The 21,163-nt window shown below is 44.8% G+C and overlaps 1 protein-coding gene across 1 annotated transcript in view; it reads left to right on the top strand.

Moving 5' to 3' along the window:
* Positions 1-650: 650 nt before the first annotated feature.
* The window catches only part of LOC307064919 (guanylate cyclase soluble subunit beta-2-like), a gene marked incomplete at its 3' end in the record, with an annotated part of 42,807 nt that continues 22,294 nt past the window's right edge, over positions 651-21,163 (top strand). Inside the window, 2 exon segments of the mRNA XM_079721626.1 lie at positions 651-719; positions 14,083-14,177.

Below are 21,163 nucleotides of genomic sequence, written 5' to 3'. Positions count from 1 at the left end.
GTGGGCTGGCCTGCGTCGGTTGCACTGACCTTCACTCAGCAGAGGCATTCACGGACCCTCTTTTTTATTAAAAAAATTTTTTTTAATCTGAAGGAAGGAAGAAGGCAGATCACAGATGAAAGAGTAAACCCAGTAGAAAATTCTTTTTGTTAATTCCAGTGCTTGCTCTTTATTGTTGGCATCTGTCTCCCTTTATTTTCCTGCACTTTATATGTCTTCCTCCACAATCACACCCATCCCTAGATTCATTTTTATAAAGGAAAGAAAACTGTACTTTCATTGCCTTTCTGACATGACAGGAGATGAGTGCCAGTCCTCATCCCTCTAAACAATCCCTTTGCCACCGTTGTGTTTCTGACCCCTTTGTTCTAGCCAAACGATTTCCTATTTCAAAGATGATTACAATGAACCTCTTCCAGTTCTAATCTGATTTCAAATTTAGCTCACGTTTTCTCTATGGAAATGACTTTTCCCTAAGTTGGGAACGAGCACAGTAAACTCACGAGAAACAGGAAAAAGGTATAATTCACTTCCCACTCATTTTAGGATGCCATTGCACGTTTCCTAAAAGCAACCCTTCAGAGGTCTATGACTGGGGGTTCCATGCTTCAGTATCCATATTTCTCCTTCGTTTCGTGTTCTAGTATGGATTCGTCAACACCTGTCTTCAGTCTCTTGTGATAGAGAAATTTGGTGAAGAGACATTGGGAAAAGCTGAAGTAAGTGTATTAAAGGAAAAATGAAAACCCTCTGGTACAATTGGTAAGCCTCCAGTGTTTTGAAGGTTAAAAAGTTTTTTACTAACCTTTTGATTAAACCAGTTAGTTGTTACTAGGGAGATCAATTCAAATTCCTTGAACACACCAGGTAAATACAGAAAAACCTGGTATCTCATATCTGCCTTTAAGGAAGGTTTCTGTCTCAATTCCCAGAACCAGCCTTAAAACAGGGCTCTCATATGAATAAGACCAACATTATTTTACCTTTTATTTCATGGATGAGTTCTTATTTACTCTTTTTAATTGCAGAAGAGAAAGTAACTGCATTATTTCCATGACACATAAATGGAGCTGCCGAAATCCTACCGAAGAGGGGATCCCCTTTCAGGTTTAGCCAGAATCCCTGCTTAGGTTTTCTTTAGATAACTTATAGTTTTCCTCTCTGCCTCTGTCTATTAAACACTTAACACTGTTATTTACATCTTCAGATAGTCTCTTGTCTGATTCCAGTAACCTTACGCTGTCCATTGGCTTTCTAGGAGTCTCCCAGCCTTGAAATGTTAGGGGATGGAGTGGAAGGGGTCTCAGAAATCTCCTGGTCCTATGAAGAGGGAGGAACTAAAAAATATGGAAAAATGATTCGCTTCCTCAGTTAATGAAAGACATGCAAAGGGAAACAATTAGGCAGTGCTTTGTCTATTAAATCTCAAAAAAATTTAAATGATGATAACCAATTCTGGTTAAGATGCAGCAAAATGGGCAATTGCTGATGGCATTTTAAGTTAGTGAAGCCCTTTTGGAAAGCAATTTGACAACAGGTACCAAAACTATGAAAATATGGAAATCTTTTGAAGTAGTCATTTCATTCTTGAGAATTGATACCCTTAGAAACACACATACTTATATACAACATATATATGGGTGGGTTTGCATGTATATGTAACATAGCCTTACATTTATAAATAGTAAGAGAAAAAATTCTTTAAATGTTCAAAAACGAACCAACAAACAAATGGAATGGCAAAAGAAACATGCGCCATTATTGGGACGATTGCAAAGATCGTGAAGCAACCTGTGAAATTTCACAATTTAAGTAAAAACAGCAGCAACAACAAATAAACAAACAAAAAGCCTCCCCAAAACAAGACACCAACTTACATAGCCACTGAGTAAACTACACAAATGAAAAAAGAACAAAATAATTAATTATTCATAGTAATTGTCAGCAAGATAAAATGCTAGATGATTGACTTTTTTTTTCTAATACCTGTATTTTTTCATTATTTTTGTAATGTAGAAACAATTCAAAATGCTTAGTGCAAACTTTCCTCACCCCTGCCCCCATTTTACAGGTGAAGTAATTGGAGCTGAGAATTGTGGGGACATAAGCAGGGGACTGAATTGAGGAGGAGCCAGGGGGGCCCTACAGCCTCGGCCCCTCTGACCATGTCACAGCAGCCACTGCCTACACACGTGTGACCTGACCCACTTGTCTAGGAAAAGGCAGCCCAGGCCATTTCCACAGCATCCCTGGGGTAATCTGCTTAGCGTGCTGCAAGTTTGGGTGGGAAAAAGGAGCTCTGGCCTATATAGGCAAAGACTACTCATTTCCAAGTATTTCACAGAGAAACGCTCTGCTGCTTAAGACAGGTCATTTCACCTCTCTGAAGCTCTGTTTCCTCACTGATGAAAAGGGAAGACCCTGTCTTCTAGGGTCTCCTAGGTTACCCCGAAGTACATAGTAGGTACCCAGTAATTATGTAATTATGTAATTACATTATGTAATTATGATCAGAGAATGCTTCAACTGGTGGATGCTTGAGAGATCCTCTAGCCCAGATCTTCTCATTTTTACAGATGAGAAAACTAAGGCCCAGAGAGGTTAGGAGACTTGCCCAAGACTGCACAGCAAGTTGGCAACAGGGCCAGGATGCAATGTCAGCATCTTGAAGTGCTCCTTTTCAGCCCCCTAAGCGGCCTTGGGAACAGAAGCCTTTGAAGACTCTGAGACTTTTTTAATGGCTCTTACCTTGTAAAGGGTGAACTAAATAAGAAGGGGAAGGAAGAGAACAGTCTTGGATTAAGCACTTGCTTTGGGTCATACCCCTTCCGTAAGGATCTTATTAAACCCAATAAGAACTGCAAGGCAGGTTTTTGTCTCATTTCACCCAGAAGGAAACTTGCTGAAGGCCACAAGGTTAAGTACCAGGGCCGGGACTCGAACCCAGGCCTGTGACTGCAAAGACTCCTCTTCCTAATAGGCCACACTGCCTGGAGGAAAGAAGAGTGACTGGCAACGCAATGAATTTCCATTCAGACCGAGTGTGTGAAAAGCAAGGGGCATTTCTTTAAACTGGGATTTCCTGAGCTCCTGTAGAATGCCTGGTTCTGTGAAAAACACTGGAGGACTAATGAATCAAATAAGCCATTGTGCCTGGATGGTTTTGTAATCTGTAGAAATATTGCCTGTGTATCTCAGACATAGGGACCAGTGCCAAAGTCCATGGCAGATGGGAAACTGGCATCACTTGCTCCGCCACAAGCTGGGCGGGAGCAGGTCCGCCGTAGCCCAGCCCCCTCTGCCTGCCAGTGGGTAGCTGCCACTACCAGGGTGCGGTCAGTCTTAGGGGGAACAGAGGAGGAAGGGAGAGATGGTGAGCGCAGAGGTCATTGGGTGGACATTGCCGGGTGGGGTGGGTGGGAACCACCTTGGGGAATGGGGGATTTGCAGTCTCAGAAGACACCAGATACGGCAGCAGTTCCCTGGGATGTCAAAGTCGGTGTCAGCAGGGGCTCTGGAGCTACAACGCTTGGGGTGGAAGCCCAGATGCACCCAGATGTGACCCGGGTGTTTCAACATAAGAGAATAATAAGAGGGCTTCCCTGGTGGCGCAGTGGTTGAGAATCTGCCTGCTAATGCAGGGGACACGGGTTGGAGCCCTGGTCTGGGAGGATCCCACATGCCGCGGAGCAACTAGGCCCGTGAGCCACAACTACTGAGCCTGCACGTCTGGAGCCTGTGCTCCGCAACAAGAGAGGCCGCAATAGTGAGAGGCCCGCGCACCGCGATGAAGAGTGGCCCCCGCTCGCCGCAACTAGAGAAAGCTCTCGCACAGTAACGAAGACCCAAGACAGCCAAAAACATAAAATAAATAAACAAAGGTGGGGCTTAAAAAAAAAAAAGAAAAGAATTTTTTAAAAAATTAGGAAAAACTGAAATTAAAAAAAAAAGAATAATAAGAGTAGCTAACTTCGTAGGGGTTGTCTCACATGTTAAATGAGATAATACAAACAGGACGCTTAGGAGAAACAAAATGCCTGGTCGGTGGCGAGAACAGGAACAAGTGTAAGCTGTGTAGTTGAAGCCGATGCTCACTGTTTTCCAGATGCTGGTGCTCAGGTGGGTCGGGGGGAGGTCGAGGGGCGGTGGGGTTTACATCCCACCGGACTGGACTTGAGTCCTGGCTCTGCTGCTTAAGACAGGTCATTTCACCTCTCTGTAGCTCTGTTTCCTCACTGATGAAAGGGGAAGACCCTGTCTTCTAGGGCCTCCTAGGGTACCCCGAAGTACGTAGTAGGTACCCAGTAAGTGTCATTCCTCCTCCAATATCCAGGTGCAGCATTGGGATTAGACTGTATTTGACATTAACAGGCACCCCTTTGCTGCTGGTCGGGTAACCCTGCCTTCCATCCTGAAGAGGCAGGTGTTCCTCTAGGGCCTCTGCTTTGCCCAGAGGAAACCTGGCTCCTAAAATTTGCATCATTTGGTGGATGGCATTGCCTCTGCTCCTCTTTTCGGACTGATGTCCCCGACACCCATTGTCCAGACCTGCCTGGAGGACCCCCATAAACACCAGTGACCAGCCCGGGAGAGGGAGGGAGGGATAGGCTTTTGCTGATTGAGTTTTGATTGATGAACCTTATACCATCTGAGCCTTAGCTCAGCTGGAGGCCCAGAAGAGTCTGTCCTGACTAGGAGAGAGGTCAGGGCTCTGGAAATAAGTGAAAATAACCAGAAGTAGCTGGAGCACTTAGACATCATTGGAGGTAAAACAAGGTGTTGTCTGCCTATGACAGGCAGCTGAGTCGTGTTATTTAGAGAAGGCCTCCTGCCCTCCCTTGCATGTGGAGCAGACGTAGCATGACCAGCTCTCAGGACCTTGATTGGTTGAGATATTCAACGTATCTTTGCAAATCTAGGGGAAAAAAACGCCAGCTTCCCGTATGTAAGTAGATGGAAGAAGCGTTTTCCATTTTGGATCTTTGGTGTGACGTCACTGAAAATGGTACATTTGCTCTTCCTGCCCCAGTGGGGCACTTCTCACAGCATCCCCAAACAAACGGCTAGCCCTGGCATCCACAGACACCAAAGGTGATCAGGACATTTGAGCAAGGGGTGCAGAAAGGTGCCAGGGAATCAGAGGAACATGTCCAGGGACAAAGAAGCCGGCGGGGCCATGTCCTGAGTTTGTGTCACTAGATTTCACCTCTTTAATCTTGAAGTACCAATTTTCTGCTTAATTGAGTCTCAAAGGATGTGTTTGTATGTAAAGCACTAGGCACTTATGTGATCGTATTGGAAATGCATCTTTAAACCAAAAGCAAAAAGCCTATCTAACAAGCTCAACCAGTGACAAAAATTGCATCGTATTAGAACACATTTAAAAAAACACAAAACCTGTAATGCAGAAAACGCAACTTATAAAACGTAAATTAAGGCAAGGTTATTTGTGTGCAAAGATCTCCTTCAGGCTACACTGAAATAACAAGTTCCCTGGTGCTTTTAAAATAGAATTCTAGCTAAAAAAGAAAACCCCATCAATTCCTACAGAAATTTTAAGAAGAAACGATCAGGTAAAATAAAGTATGTCTCCAGATTTTACAACATAACTTTTATTTTATATGAAATAATCAGAAACAGATGTTTCTCCTCCTTTGTCTGCATTGTTTATTTCCCTCTCATATGCCCTAGATTTATAGATTTCTAATTATGAACCACTCTTTCATAACCTCCTGGCTAAAACCTTTATCAAGACTTAACGGTGAGAAGCAACTAATAGATTAAATATAGTAAGACTCCTGGAATCAGATAAACATTTACTTTTGGCCTGGGTCATTTACTAGCTGTTTGACTTGGGCAAGTTTATTTACTCAAGTATTTATTTAGCTCCTAGTATATGCCAACCAGAATTCCTGGCCCTGGGAATAGTGATGGAGGAAACAGATGAGGGCTCTGTTCTCTGAGAATGTGTATTCCATGGCGGGATGGCAGACTATAAACAAGTAAATAAAGAATAAATAAAAGTAAATCTTTCAGATTGGGCTAAGTGCTATAAAAAGTATAGGGTACTTGACAGCAACCAGGGAAAGAAGACGCCAGTTTCCCTGAAGTGATCAGAAAAGACCTCTCTGTAAAGGTAATATCTGAGCTGAAACGCAGGGAGGAGTCAGCTTTGAGACAGGGAGGTACATGTGTTCCAGGTGAAGAGAACAGCAAGTGCAAAGGTCCTGAGGTTGGACTGAGTTTGGTGAATTTGAGACCCAGAAGGAAATTCAGTGTGACTGAAGTGAGAGTCTGGTAGAAGATGGAAGTGGAGAAGTCGCTAAGGATCAGAATATAGGTGAGCAGGAGACAGAAAGCAGTTGAAATTTTATTCTAATTGCAATGGGTTACTGAGGTCCCTGAGCCTCCGTGTCCTCACATGTGAATGGGGGTAAGAATGGGACTCACTTATGCACTTGTGAGGATTGGGATGGCTAACATAGGTGGAGTGTCTGGCACTTTGGTTGCAGAACTTAGTCCAGGATTTTGCTTTCAAGGATCGGTGATTCACTATGTGAACTGAAGTTTGAAAGAGTTAGGTGAAGGATTCAGGGGACTCACACAGTTCCATTGCAGGAAGTACAGAGAGACCTCAGAGGAAATGCAAGATCAGAAGGACTCACTCCATTTGTGTCTCTCTTCATATTTACTCTCTTCTCCTGGCTGCCTCTGCAAGTCTCTTAATTTCTGTTTCGTTCAAACTTTTCTATATGTCCTTTTGACTCAAGAGATTACCATCATCTGATTGACTCAGTTTCTCAGTGTCTCAACTCCAGATGCTCTGAGGCAGGATTTGATGGGCCAGCTTTGGTCACGTGCCCACACCAAGCCCAATCAGGTGTACTTTGGAAGGGAGGGTCCCTAAGAAGAGTTATGTGTAGAGCCACCGTGACTGGCGTATCTTCTCCACCGTGTAAACAATGCATGGAGAAGGGATGACTTATGTATGTATGAAGGGAGGTAAATTAATGAATGGTAGGTGGGTGATGACTACCAAGCCCAAACCAATCCATTTAGGGAGAGGCGGGTGGAATTACATGGCTTCTCTCAGGGTTAGGACTTCTTAACTGGAGGTTTTTGAATGGGCTTGGGAGGGTCTGAGAACCTCTGAAATCATCTATGAAAATGTGTACATGTGTCTACATGTATTTTCTGGGGAGAAGGTCCATAGTATCCATCAGAATCTCCAAGAGCTCTAGGACCTAAAGTCAAGGGTCCCTGCCTATACATTCTTGGATTTTTGTTCTTACTGAATGAGAAATGCTCCTAACCTTTTGACATCTTGAAAAGCATCCCTTCAAATCTACTGAAAAACTATTTGAGTAAGAAACAATCAGGATCGTTCCCGTTCATGCTTTTTCTTCTTTACCTCCTCTGTTCCCATTGACTCGCCAAGCCTCTCAAGCCTTCCTTAGAGGCTGAGAGCACTCACTCCCTCCAAGTTCCCTACTTTTTCCGTAAATAATGTCTAGTTTAAAAGTAGTTGAAAGCCAAGAGTTTCTATTTTTTAACTTCTATCCAGGAATGCTGCCTGTCATATAACTCATCCTCCGTTTCTGGCCATGGATGTGTTTGCTGGTTTGTCTGGCTGCCTGAAATCACAGGTCATCAGAACTAGAAGGGCCCTGAGAAATCAGTTTGGTTAGGATATCGCAACTGGGGGACTTATTCCCCAAAGATCATATCAGAATATTCAAGGGCTTAGAAAATTTTATAATACGTATTTAATATTATATTATTATATATATAATAGAAATTGTTTTTCTAGTAAAGACCATTGAAAGTAAAACTTGAAAAATATTTTTGTTCAGTGGGAAGATATAGAAGATAAACTTAGCAGGGGTAAAAACAGATATTATAGGTCTTGAAGCTTCTATAATTTGGAGAGCCTCCTTTAAAAAAGAATATAAAATTACAAATAAAAATTTAGTTACAAAAGTGAGCACTTATTTAGAATGAGAAAAAAATTAAGAGCTGACAGATTACAAAACATCAAAGGCCCCAAAGGTAAAGTTTATTTATTATTACTATCATTAATTAACTATTGATCCACTTTTATAACATTTTTACTCACATCTTTGGCTGCTTTTGGTTTGCCCATTCATATGACAATGATTTAATAAGATCATTTTCCATAAAGAGAATAGAATGAATATTCCTCTGACATGGCTGGCTGAAAATTATTTTTATTGTTTTATTTTTATGGATAGCTTAGACAAATTTCTCTCTGTACATCTATAACTTTCTCAGCAGTTTCTTACAAAGGCATGCTTCTTTCCTGGTAGCAAGTCCCAGGAGAAGGCCAGCCCTTCATCTCTACCTGTCTCCCCAAGTCTTCCCCCACCTTCTATCAAGTCCTCTGGGATGAGATGGTCCCCAGTTAAGGGACTGTGGCCTTTCCTTTGGATGCCTTTTTTGGGGGTCACATTAAGGTCTGGATGCTTGTTGAGTCTTCCAGGGGAAGGTGGCCCTTGGGGGCCGGGTGGCCAGAAGTCCCTCCCACAGGCACCCAGGACCACCATCAGGGCACACAGGGATCCCCCCTCCATGCTGGGGATGGCTCCAAGGTAGACGGGGCTGGGCAGGGTTGATTCCTCCCTAGCAGCTTCAGCCTCGTTGGCTTCAAAAGTAAATCTGATTCACTCTAGGTGTAAATGAGAAATTCTCAAACATTTTTGTCTCAGGTAGCCTTTTTACTCTTAAAAATTATTAAAAACCCCAAGGATGTTTGTTCATTTATTGGCATTTACTATATTAGAAATTTAAACTGAGAAACTTTAAAAAATAGTCACTTATTAATTGATCTAAAAATAACAATAATAGACCTATTACATGTCAGCATAAATATTATATTTATGAAAAATAACTGCATTATTCAAATAAAAAAATTAGGGAGTAAAGTGAAATGTCACTCTTTTCAGACTTTCGCAAATCACTTTAACATTTGAATTACTAAAAGATAGTTGGATATTCTCTTCCATACCCTGTTTGCTGTGATCTGTGGTTTTGGTTGAACTATATGATGAAAATATAGCACGAAGTATTTTAATGCTCTTTTTAGATAATTGTGGTGAATCGTTTAAACCCTACCAAAGCTCCACAAGTGGTTGTTTCTCAAAGATCTGTTACAATATTGAGTGTGAAACCACACCAATGGCCCTTTTTGTACTCTGTTATGTGCAAGTCCCATGGCCTGTGTTACCCTTTGAAATAAATCTTTTATCATCGTTTTGAGCTGTCATGCATTTGTCATTTGGAAAATACTAGCTCCTTGAGTTATGCAGATCTTATGAATGTTGACATGATACAGTACATTATACAATATCAAAGTCACATTTGTCAATATCACCACAATCTCACCAAAGCCTCTTAGAATTGGGGAGCTAATGAGCTCACAGTAGCAGATGCAAGTTTTCCAAAATTCCAATTTTCACTTGAAAGCTTGAGTTTGATCATTGGCAACAAATTCTGTCAGTTACTTTCCTTGAAATGACAAGCTAACTTTGTTCTTTTCTTAAGAAAATGTCTGCCAAATATCCAAGTCTGAGTAACCGTTATTTGTCTATCAGTGGTTCTTTCGAGTAGAAATGATGTTCCATGAAAAAAGTGACTAATTCAGCTCACAAAAACAATTGCAGAAGTGCTTTTCCTTGAGGTGACCCTCTACACTTCTGTATACAGCAAAGTGCTTTCTGTGTACACATGCTTCCTACTTTGTCATGCAGAATGGTCAGAAGATGTGTACTCAAGGCCAAGATTTAATAAAACATACTTTTTACTGCGTCATAAAGGATGATCTGAAGTGAAGCTGACCTTTCCTCTTTTTTCTTTTTTAAACCGTGAATGTGTGGCAGTGAAGAATACAGTGACTACTTAGTACAGATTAATGCCACTACTGTTCATGCTAAGGCACCAAAAGTTTACCCGCCAATGCTTTTGTACCATTAGCACAAATATCAACCAGGAAAAAGGGCAAATAATGTCTTGATTTTATTATGAAAGTGGTTTTGACCTCATGGACCCCTAAAAGCATCTTAGGGACCCACAGGGGTTCCATGGAACACAGTGTGAGAACTGCTGGTTGAAGCATCAGAGTCTTTCTCAGTGAATCATGTCATGTGTTGGCTGGGGAGAGTGGAGGGCATGAGAGGGGAGGGATGGACATCAAAATCTCCATGGAAACATTGACCTAACCCAATGCTATCATTATAAAGATGAAGAAATGGAGGCACAGTGAGATTTGTTCCGAGTTATCCAGCTGCATTATGGCCGAACCAGGATTAGCTCCCAGGTCTCCTGACTCACATGCAGTGAATGTGTGAGCCTCTGTCAAGGTAGGTGACTCTCATCTGCTAAATTCTCTTATAAATATCCATCAGGCCCTATTGTGTGCCAGGTACAATGGTAGGCGTTGAAGATATGAAGTCAAATGACATTTCCCTGCCCTTTGGGACTCTGTAGTCTAGGGAGCATTTGGACAGGTAAATCCAAGCCTCCACTTGCAGCCAGTGTTAAGGCAGGTAAACACGGGGAGGCTCTGGGCTCTGAGGAGGGATGCCTGCATCTGACTGTTGCTCAGAACAACCAGGGTCAGTGATTCTTAGGCTGAGCTGGGAAGGAGGAACAAAAGTTAGCCAGATAAGAGGGAGTGAGGGCCCTTCCCATGGAGGGAGAGTCTGTGGGAAGGGAGGGAGGAAGAATGGGCATGGCTGGAATTCTGAGTAGCTGGAGGAATGGCTAGAGGAGAGTCTGGAGGAGAGAAGTGGGGGTGGTCCAGGTGTTAGGTCATGGAGGACTGTCTGCATCAACCCGAGAAGTCTGGACTTGTCATGAAAGCCTGGGGAGCTGTGGATACCAGCCAGACGCCTGGCTGGGTGACAGGCTGGTGCGTCTTCCAAATAGCAGATGGCCACGACACTAGGACAACACCCCTCCTCCCCCACCAATTCTCAGCACCTCCCCTTCCCCAGTTATACCTTGAGTGTCACGCGGTGACACTCAGATTTGTTATATGAATTCCCCACCTGCCATAAGGGAACTCATGAAGGAACAATTTCCCATGCTTTAGAATCAATCCCATTTTCTTGGCCTGAAACTGGCTACAGAGTGCTATTTATTTTTCCTGTGGGCTTTACGGCTCACTCTGGACTCTTAGAAACCATTACATCAGTTTAGTCATGTTGAACAATGTAAGATCTATAATTTGTAATCCTTTGCCTTGCCAGATTGAATCCTAGAAAGTGTTTCTGAGCAGTGGTGTCCAAGCCTGGAGAGTCATCAGAGACAAGTGGTTAAAAAAATATGAATTTCCAGACACCACCTCCAGGGGCCAGGAATCTGTACGTTTATTTTGCTCCCCAAGTTATCCTGGAACAGGCAGCCTGGCCGTGGTTTCCTGCCCAGATATTTTGGGTATCATTAGCTGGAACCAACTAAAGAGGAAGATACATTTAATGGCTGACTGTTTTAGTTAAATATTGACTCGCAGGATCTCTTGAATATGCGTCTATGTGACCACCTACGTGGTTGGCACTTTTTGTGTTACATGAAATACTCTGCTCTGTTTTGAGCTGGAAACGTTGACCTCTTACTTCGTTTCCCACATTCATTGAGTTTCCAGTCCCCAATCTCTTTTAACATGTTTTCTGATGGCCAGTTTTCTCTCCTTCTCCTCTTACCAGAGGCTTTGCCATCTCATTAGAAAGATACCAATTGGCTTATTTATTTTTTTAAATCTTGGTAAACATACTGTTTCACTAAAGCGATTCAAATGACTCTATAAGTAAGCACGCACTGACTCTGTGAGAAGTGTTAGATGCAAGATCCTGGGATCAGTAAACAAGGCTGACAATCTCTGTGTAATCATAACAGTCTGGGCATGTCTGGCATTCCAGAAATGTGCAACATATACACACTTTGACACTAAAGTGCTATGAGCTCAGCCTACAGGAAAGAAGAGGCTGCCAGACCCAGACAGGTATGAATGGGTGGTCCCACCAAAGGCCTGGGGATGCCACAGAGTTTGTTCCATTTCCAAGGGCCCTGGAGATGACATAATCTTTCTGGGGCCTTCAGAACAAACCATGGCACCATGTCAAGTTTAAATATGGGTCTTGCCTATTACGTTTCTATTTTGCTCATAGCCACAGAAGCAGGGCACGTGTTTTCACGAAGGCCCACAGGCCCTGGGGAGGAGGTGGAGGGTGATGGCCACATGGCAGAGAGCACCCCACTTAAGGGAGAGGTGGTGGTTTAGATCCCCCATCTGCCCCGGGCCCCACCAGTTTCTCTGAAGAGCTGCATCTGCTGATGCTTAGGGACCACTGTATAGACATGCACCCGAGCAGGAAGCCTTACAAACAGAGGGAAACTCAGGGAGCTTCTAGTTCAGTCATGTACGACCGCAGGGTCAGGGCCCCTGGGGCTGTCTGAGAATCCCCAGTGAGTATGTATATGAAGAGGAGGAACATGGATTGAAAAAATGGTTGAGGAACACTGAATTCACCAACCACCTCCTTTATTTTACAGATAAGGGAACTGAGGCCTAAAGAGAGGGAGTGATTTTTCCCTCAGAGCTCATTTGTGTCAGGATGGGCCTGGGACAGTCTCCTGCCTCCCAGCGCGAGTCACCCCCCAGTTTCCCAGGCCACCTCTGTGTCCTCAGTACTATTGCAGCTCCTCCTGGCACATGAGAGGGTGTTTCTCATTTTCCCCAAGCTCTCTCCCTTTGGTCATCCGATTTTATCCTTATCCATACTCCTGTCAGAAATGTGGGACAGTTATCATTACCATATTTTGCAGTGAAGAAGATGAATTCCAGAAAGATAAAGGAGACAAATTTAAAGATTTAGCAGTGAGTAAGGATCTTCAAATACAGAGGGCTAGGTATCTGGAGGTGGGACCAACCCAGTTTGCCTTTCCCCTAAGGGCAGAACTAAGGCCAGTTGCAGCAGCAAGATGCAGGATGCATGTGGTCTTCATTTGTCCACTGGCTGATGCTGACAAGACACTAACCTCTCTGAGCATCAGTTCCCTCAACAGTACAAGGGGTCATTGGAAATAATCTGTCATCTGTGGCCAAAAGCAGATGCTCAACAAATAGAAGGTATTAATAGGGCTCAGAAGTAGGTTTCAGCTCAACGTAAGAAAGAACCTTCTTTCAGAGAGAGTAGTCTGTGAATAGAATGTACTGCCTTGCAGGGAAGTGAGATTCTTGTTAGGAAGAAACTGAGTTATAAGGTGGGAAATTGGACAATTAGGAAATTTCTCGCCTCTCCCAATTCCAAGATTCTGTGGTGTGTTCTGGGATAAATTCAAATGTTCTGTACTCTTCGCTGCTCTTTGAATGTGCTCTCTGCTGCCACGAAGCATATTCTCTGTGTCCAGAATGCTCCTCTTGGCCTACCCATTCCTCAGTTCCAATGAAACCTCCCTTTCTCAGTGAAGCATTCCCTGACCTGCCTCCTTCCCCCTAAGTTGACTGAATTGCTAACTACACTTTAGTGATTCACACAAGAGACAAGCCAAGAGTGCAAACTTTCTGACTCCCAGGTTAAGCCTCTCTTCACCAGGTCTGGTTAGCTGTTGCAAGACCAAAGTCCAGCAGTAACTCCCACAACCCAGCCAAGCACAGTGTAAAACCGTGAGCTACTCTACCTGCTTCAGAGAAGGAGGCTCCATGACCACAGAGCTCCAAGTTCACTACCATGTATTAGGTTCTTAATACATGCCAAGCACAGTGCCATCTGCAGGGGCTTCAAAGATGTCACAATCAAGGAACCCAGTCTAGAGGGTAAGACCAATAATCTGGATAGAAGTTGGGGAAACTCATAGCCTGCTGTGGGTACTCAAGAAGGGAGCTCTTGATCCAAACTGGGCTCCAGGGAAGGCTTCTTTGAAGAGCTGACACCCAAACACTCTAATGCTTCCCATCCCTTATGATCAGGAGTGTTCTTTCTATATCTTGCTGGGTCGGTGGATATATTCCTGGGGCAGATCTCCAGTTGCTGGATTTCCATTGCACCTTGATTTATCTTTCAGAGCTTCTGCAGAAGTGCAGGATGCCTTCACGACTTACACAGTGTATGATGACATCATCACCATTAAGCTCATCCAAGAGGCTTGCAAGGTTCTTAGTAAGTCTGAATAGGACTTTTTTTTTGGTTTCCTGGGGCTGCTGTAGCAAAGTATGATCAGTTCTCATTATTTGCAGTAGTTCTGGTCTATAAAGTTTACAAACACTGAATTAGCAAATACTGAGCCATTGTTCCTATAGGAAAGATAGGGTTAGGTTCCTGAGAGCCTCTGGCCACAATCATTTTCATTTGCATAACTCATAAATACATAATTTTATTTTGTGTGTGTGTCTGTTTAAAGACACATTTTTCCATATGTATTGTTGATTCATTAACATTGAACTCACGGCCAACAGCACTGTAACTCGTGCCTGAATGAAGCTTATCTAAGGCATGTATTTTCTCTGTAAGGCACATCACAGCCTTCCTGTGCTTAGGACACTGGACAGCACTTCAGCACCATGCTTTGGAGCATTTTAAACAGCAGAACCAACAAAAAGAACAAAAATGCAAAAACGTAGTACTACATAGGTTGCCGAGAGGACACTTGTTTATAGTCTGAGAACCGAGTCCAGAATGCAGAGCATTGCCTCCTGTGACCTTAGCCAGAAACATGCATGTTCAAAAGCTCTTGGGGGTTACAAGTACACTTTATGGAGTAGGTAAATTTGCAAATACAGATCTACAAATAATGAGGATCAACTGTACTACTAACTGGGTGGCTTAAACAACAGAAATTCATTCTATCATACCTGCCGCAGGTTCTAGGGGCTGCATGCAGGAAGCAGAGAAAGGCTCCCAGCACTTCCAGGCTTTTTGATAACACCTCTCTGTCAGTCCCAGTTAAATTTCCCCTGCCCGTTCCTCAACAGGCAGTGTGGCTTTGGGTCATGCTAAGATGGCATTTAGGAATTATCGCAGGTGGTCCCTGGATCAGCATCCTCACCTGGCATCAGAGACCCTGGGGCAGAATTGTTGGACATGTGGGTGAGTCCTGGAAGCTCGGGGCCTTCCAGCTGGTTGCTGTGCAGCCCCAGAGGATCAGGAGGCAGGGGGCAGTTTCTAGCTGGTTTCATGGTGCCTCTGAGGGCCCAGACAACTGGCCTGCTGTCCTCGGGACCTCTTGCTGAGGTGGTTACAGGTTAAAGCTAGCCCCACCAGGCCCCGCAGAACCAGCCCAGCAGGTGTGCTGGAGAACACACCTGGGCAGCCAGCCAAGCTTCAGCCCACAGGCACAGGTGCCTCCTCCAGAACGTGGTAGCGATGTGTAACGTGCCTGTGTCAGGTGAGGCACTGTGTTTATTTCCCCTTCCTTTGAATCTCAGAAGAATTCTCTGATTAAAAAATAAATATGCCAGCCTTAACCTCATGCACCTGGATCCAATAGAAAAGACGGCTTTTCCCTGGATTTTCACATGGCGATTTGACCGATATCTGTGTCTTCTCATGTCCCCGGTCACCTCCTGGATGCAGAAAACCTTCTGGGCATCTGCATCCGGGAGAAGCTGGGAGTGTCTGCAAAGCCTCGAGGGGGGTCGCTGAGGCTTAGTGGGTAGACGTGTGTGACGAGCAGACCCTTCCCAGCCAGGGGCGGTCACCTGCTGACCCCACCATTCTGGGCTACCTGCTGCCCCTGGCTCATCAGGCTGTCTGTCTGAGGCAAGCAGGGGCCAGCGGTGCCAACGAGGGCTGGCAAGATGATGGTGATTGGAGCGAGGATGAATCCGGAGCATCAATGGGTCCAGTCAGAGGTTTGTCAGCTCCTAGTCACTTGTCACCTGCGCCTCCTAACAGAACTCGATAAGGTTGTTTCTGAGATTGGAAATAAGGTGCAGGGAGCGAACTGTTCATTCGATCGTTTAGCTCCTTGAATCTGGGATCCAAGAGCAACAACGTCTCTGGACACTTTCCAAAGCCAGTGCCCAGCTTCCCTTGGCAGTGACCCTTTGAAAGAGGACACAGGCGGTTGGTAGGCAGGGCTCACGTGGCCTCCCAGCAGTCACAGCTGGGCATCCCCCCGTTGACTCCCCCTCTCCAAAGGGGCTCACAGGGAGAGCTTCTGGAGAAAAAGCAGACCAGTGCCACCTGCGAACCCCACTCCTACTCTGTCCTGCCTGTCTGGGGGCTCCCAGACTCCTTTGTCATCCCCGTAGGTGATGCTGGGGGAGGTTTGTGTGGGGCTTGGGCTGTCGAAAGGCAGGTGGAGTGAGATTTCCTGCAGGAGTCTGACCGCAGAGGGTGTGCTCTTCATAGCGCTGGGCCACCCCTGGGCTGGGAGCCCAGAGCCCCGGCTTCCAGACTCAGTTCTGCTCCTAAGTAGCAGCCTTCCTGTCCAAGGTGTTACCTCTCCATCTTCTGGTTTAACACACATGCCGAAGAGATTTGGGGGTTCATTTTCTTAACCATTGCTTTTTAGTATTTTTAAATATGTGGTTATGGTGTTAAATATCTTTTTTCAAAGCACGCACTCTTTACTCTAACACGCACTACTCCACAGACCACATGACCCTCAAAGCTGGAAATATTTACTATTTGCCCCTTACAGGAAAAGTATACTCATCTCATGATCTGGAGAATGGATCTGTAAGGAACAGACATTTTTCAAGATTTTGAAAATCTCTTTTTTATTGAAGAACTACTGTGGACTGAATTGTGCCCCCTCCCAAATTGATACGTTGAAGCCCTAACCCCCAGTGTGATGGTATTTGCAGGTGGGGCCTTTGGGGAGATAATTACGTTTAGATGAGGTTATGAGGATGGGGCTCATGATGGCATTAGTGCCCTTATAGGAAGAGACACTAGAGAGAGTTCATTCTCTGTGTCTCTGTCTGTCTGTCTCTCCCTCCACCCCCCCACACCACACACACAATGTGAGGACAGAGAGAGAAGCCAGGAGGAGAGCTCTCACTAGAACCCGGCCACACTGGCACCTTAATTTTGAACTTCTAACCTCCAGAATTGTGAAAAAATACATCTCTGTTATTTAGGCCGCCCTCCAGTCTACAGTATGTGGTGAAGGCAGCCCTGACAGACCAGTACAGGAATCTAATAAGTTTTTATATGTCCAGAAAGAAATGCTACATACGTCTAATATCACGCCCAGGCTGTTTTTGTAACTATGTATGATTGTGGACACCATGTGGTGTAGCAGTACCTTTAGCAGAGAGACCCCGTCACACACCTGCCCCAGTGTATTCACAGTTCCAAACCAACTAATACGTTCAGAGGCAGCAACAAGTTTATAGACCAATGTGTGGTCTGACTCACACCGCCTTCCTACCAAAGGCCAAAGTCTACCGCTGTGATTTCTATCTGTCCAGCTTTGAAAATCAGAAGGGTGTTTTCTTCTTGTTTATCTTAACGACATCTGTTGGCCTATCCCTGAAAGGGTATATAAGTACAGTGAATGCATTTTTCAAATCAAAAGTTGAGATTCAAATCTGAGTAAACACATGCTTGAGACTTGGAGTCAGGATGGCCCTGGGAAGCGTAGGCTGTGTGGTTTCTCTCCACATCTATCTATCTATTGATAGAAATAGATACAGATATAGATATATAGACTGACTACGTCTCTAGCAAAGGCTTTGGAATCAGATAGACCTGGGTGAGTGCCCTGGCTGTACATCTACCTGCCTATCTATCTATCTATCTATCAATCATCTATCTATCTATCTTTCTATCATGTCTAACATCTATCTCCCATGAATCAAACACAGCAAGTCCCTGCCGAAGGAAAGAAGTCTGCAGGAAGGACATTTCACTGTTTAATAAAAGACACTCGTCAGGGGCTTCCCTGATGGCGCAGCGGTTAAGAATCCGCCTGACAATGCAGGGGACACGGGTTCGAGCCCTGGTCTGGGAAGATCCCACATGCTGTGGAGCAACGAATCCCATGCGCCACAACTACTGAGCCTGCGCTCTAGAGCCCGCGAGCCACAGCTACTGAAGCCTGTGCACCTAGAGCCCGTGCTCCGCAACAAGAGAAGCCACTGCAATGAGAAGCCCACGCACCGCAACGAAGAGTAGCCCCCCACTCGCCGCAACTAGAGAAAGGCCGCTCACGGCAACAAAGACCCAACACAGCCAAAAATAAATAAATTAATTAAATAAAAATTAAAAAAAAAAAGACACTCATCAGTTGAGACAAACTCTTCCCGTAGACAAAGAAAAAAGCACGCTCCATTTCCACTCGTTAGTGCTTTGCCTTCCAAGTGGGCTCCAGAATGCCGTTTCTCTACCTTTAAGCAATTGTTGGGACTTTTCCAGACCACTCTGCCACTGCATAGCTCTGTGCTTTCTAATTAGCATAATTCAGGATGGGACCAGATGGCAGGTTGAGCCTTGCATAAGCCTTGCATTCTGTATATGAATAAGTGCCTACTTAGTCTGTAAGTGGGTTATTAGTGATCTGAAGTGACAAAATTCAAAACAACACACAACAGCCATTGGACACAGTTGTGCCCGTCTAGACTTTGCTCGCTAAGAAACCAGTAGTGAAACGCATTTCAACAGTCAGCCATCGGCAAATGCCAGCAAGCCTTCTCTGCACCTACTTCTGTAAAAAGAAGAGTAACAGCATAAAATTTTACAAAGTCCTGAAATCAGGCCTTATCATATTTGACCTTTACTGTGACCCTCTGAGGTAGGATAAGCAACCCAAACCCTGCAACCAACCAAAAATGGAGCTGGAACTCAGGCGTCCTGGCTCCAAGGCCATCGCTGCAGCCTGCGGGCTGGAGGGGCAGTTGGCTGGGTGGGCATGAGATCTCTGGTGAGGGCTTTGGAGTCAGCGAGCCCTGGGTGAGTCCCCTGGCTGTATCGTCTCCTAATAGGGTAACCTGGGGCAAATTCCCCATTGGTAAACATCGCTGGTACCTACAGCACCTACCTTGGATGACTGTCCTAAAGATGAAGTCCAGTGGTGTAAACAAAGTGCCTACCACAGAGTGGGTACTCAGCAAAGCAGGCCCCTCTCTCTCAGTGGACCAGCAAAGCAGGTCCACTGAGACCACCCAGTGGACCCCTAGTTGGGCCACTGTCTCTGTTTCAAAGCCCACCAGGAAGCTGGCAGCTTATACCAGGCATGAGTGAGACTGCATCCCGGCTGCAAAGGGTCTCCCACCTAAGCTGCCTGCATCCATTACCCAGCTCCATTTTCTCTATTGCCTGATCAACTTATTGCTGCACCTGGAACCCAGCCCTCCCAATTTAGAGTCTGTTTCCTTCTTGCAACCTATGGTACCAACATGGGCAGCTGTGCCTCTCCTTTTCTTCTTCTTCTTTTTTTTTTTTTTTGGCCACACCCAGTGGCATACAGGATCTTAGTTCCCCGACCAGGGATTGAACCCGTGTCCCCAGCAATGGAAGCGTGGAGTCTTAACCACTGGACCACCAGGGAAGTTCCCTTCTCCGTTTCTTAAAGGCCTCTATCTCCTCAAAGAAGATTTCCCCACTGGTTATCTCATGCCTGGCTGAAGCCATGTATTATTTGAGAAGGAGAGTACTCTAGATGAATAGTTCTTTCCTGATACCTAAACTTATTCTTTTGGAAACCAAAGCTTTGGGAGAAAAAATACCCATTTTCAATAGAAAACTCTCAAAAATGTGTGGCAGGGCTTCTCTGGTGGCGCAGTGGTTGAGAGTCTGCCTGCCGATGCAGGGGACACGGGTTCGTGCCCCGGTCCGGGAGGATCCCACATGCCGCGGAGCGGCTGGGCCCGTGAGCCATGGCCACTGAGCCTGCGCGTCCGGAGCCTGTGCTCCGCAACGGGAGAGGCCACAGCAGTGAGAGGCCCGCGTACAAAAAAAAAAAAAAAAAAAAGTGTGGCAATCACTTCCCTGTCTTGTGGAAGGGCACATGCTTTTCTGGGTGCCTCAAGTGGGCCACCATGAGGTGTAGATCTTGTTGCCTGTTTCTGGGTGACGGGAATCAGGCAAGGTCATGGGCAGTCCAGCCCTGAGCAGCCCTCTGCCCAGAAGGCCCAGCGTGGGCAGCAGTGGCTCTGGGGCCCCCACTGAGCCTGAGCAGCTGTCCCCTCCCACTGCCTTGCACAGCCTGCCTCTGCTCTTCCCATTCCCTTGAGCTGTCGCCCAGCAATTAGTAAACATTTCCTGGTGACGCCAAAGAGCCAAGCTTGTTAAGTCAGAGTGTTTGAGTTTATACATCATTCCAATTGAAAAACTCCCCAGAAGGCTCTACAGCTCTCCTGGGAAGCCAAGCACAGACACTGTGTGACACTTAAATTTCCCTGCCATTGAAGAAGTCTTCTATTTAAAAAAAAACCCACTTTTTAATAGAATTTTCACACATACGCTAAAGTCAAGAGAATTATACACTGAAGCCCACATACCCTTCACCCAGCTTCAATCATTATTCCTATTTCACCAATCTCGTTTCATCTCTCTGGTTCCTCTACTATTTTTTCTGGTTTTGTTCTTGCTGGAAAGTCTTAAAGCAAATCTCAGGTTTCCCATAATTGTACCTGTAAATATTTCAGTATGAGTCTCTAACAACATAAAGACATTTTAAAGCATAATCATAATACCCTGATTATACCTAGCAAAATTCAAAATTCAGAATATTACAGAGGTCCAGGACCCAGCCGTATCTCAGCTGGCCGTGGATAACTGTGGTCTTCTTATATTACAGTTCCTAAGGTCTTTTCAGGACAATCGGAAAAACCTCTTTACTTGGACATAATTTCAAACTCACAGAAGGTTTGTAAGAATAGTACAAAGGATTGCCATAGACTCTTCATCTATATTCCCCAAATGTTAACATTTTACCATGTTGTCTCTATCCTTCTCTCTATATCTATATCTATATATTTTTTCCTGAATCATTGGTATGTTAAGAAAATGATGTCTCTTTATCCCTAAAAGTTCTCTTAAGTAACTACAGTACAACTATCAAACTCAGGAAGTGAACACTGATATGGTGCTATTATCTCATCTACAGATTTCATTGAGATTTCTCCAGCTTTCCCAGTAATGACCTGTAGGACAAAAGAAAACCCTGGATCATGTCAGTTGTCACATTTCTTTGG

Source organism: Hyperoodon ampullatus (genome assembly GCF_949752795.1).
Source record: "Hyperoodon ampullatus genome assembly, chromosome: 16".
In the NCBI taxonomy this organism is placed as follows: domain Eukaryota; kingdom Metazoa; phylum Chordata; class Mammalia; order Artiodactyla; family Ziphiidae; genus Hyperoodon; species Hyperoodon ampullatus.
This window is presented reverse-complemented; position numbering and strand designations above follow the sequence as displayed.